Below are 1,658 nucleotides of genomic sequence, written 5' to 3'. Positions count from 1 at the left end.
TCGGTAGAGTAGTGAGGAACGTGGTTGACATGCTTGTCTTAATCGGTCAGAACATTGAGAATTGGAGTCGGGGTAGCGTGAGGGGCTTGGACAGGACGGAGGTGAGGCCACTTTAATAAAACTGCGTACAAATCAGTTGACTCTTTTAAAGGATGGATGTTGTTAAGCTTGAAAGGGTGCAGAAAAGATTTACAAAGATTATCTGGCACCTGAGGGTTTGAGCTACAGGGAGATGATGAACAGGATGAGGCTTTTACCCCTGGACTGTCAGAGACTGAATGGTGACATGACAGAGGTTTAATAAAGTCCTGAGGGGCATGGATAGTCTGATTGGACAAGATCTTTTTTCCCAGAGTAGGGGCGTCCAGAACTAGACGGCATAGTGTGAAGGTGACAGGGCAAAGACTGAGAAGGGACCTGAGGGGAAACCTTTTCATACAGAGGCTGGTGGGTGTACTGCCAGAGAAAGTAGTGAAAGCGGGTACAATTACATGTTTAAAATGTAACTGGATAGTTACATAAATGGGAATGGATCATGTGATGTGGGCCAAATGCTGCCAAGTGGGACGAGATCTGATTAAGATGCCTGATCGGCATGGACAAATTGGACAAAAGGATCTTTTTCCACGCTGTATGATTCTCTTATTCTCACAGCGGGATGAGGAAGAATTCTAAAAGGGTCATTCGAATGGGAATTCTCTTCCCCGGAAGTTTGTGGTGCCTCTCTGATTACAAGTATTCACAGCTGAGTTAGCAAAAGATTTGACAGAAAAGTGAGTCACAGATAATGGGACACAGACAGGACGATGAGGCTGAGACCACAATCTGATCAGCCACAATCTCAATGCCTGGTGGAGAAGACTCAAATTCTCTAATGACCCACTCCTGCTCCTCAGTCCCATGTTTCTGTGTTCCATTCAACCCCTCTAACCTGCTAGACAGGAGCAGTTAGAGTCCACTTATTGTTATAGCATGGTGCACAGAAATAGAGGAGTCAGTTCGGTCCCTGGAGACTGTCCCACTCGGTTTGGGAGATTTGGAAAATGTAATTGGAAGACCCAGGCTGGATATGGAAGAGGTTGCTCATTTCTCTTTACAAAACTTCCCCTCTCTGTATCTTGTGCTTCATTTGTTGATCATATTGTAGACCCAGATTCACTGTGAATACAGCCCCCAAATCTCACCCAGTGATGGCTCACAAAGTCCACGGGTCTCCCTGATTGCAACATTCCATAAAAGACCTTCCAGGAAAATAACACATACGAACTTTCCAATAACAGAAGGGGAGAGCATCAGGAACAGGGGCAAGGCATTCACATCCCAAGCCTGCCTTGCCCTTCACTAAGATCAAGGCTGACCTGCTCCAAGTCTCAAATCTTCTTAATGTCCAAGTATTATTGAGCACTTCCATAGAACACAGAACAAAGAACAGTACTGATTTGGAGATGTCGGTGTGCGACTGGGGTGTACAAAGTTAGAAATCACATAGCACCAGGTTATAGTCCAACGGGTTTAATTGGAAGCACACTAGCTTTTGGAGCATCGCTCCTTCATCAGGTGATAGTGGAGGGCTCGATCATAACACAGAATTTAGAGCAAAAATTTACAGTATGATGTAACTGAAATTATACATGGAAAAATTGATTCTCTGTTAAGCC

Source organism: Chiloscyllium punctatum, unplaced genomic scaffold (genome assembly GCF_047496795.1).
Source record: "Chiloscyllium punctatum isolate Juve2018m unplaced genomic scaffold, sChiPun1.3 scaffold_124, whole genome shotgun sequence".
NCBI lineage: Eukaryota > Metazoa > Chordata > Chondrichthyes > Orectolobiformes > Hemiscylliidae > Chiloscyllium > Chiloscyllium punctatum.
The sequence above is the reverse complement of the archived record's forward strand: the minus strand, read 5'-3'. Positions refer to the sequence as shown.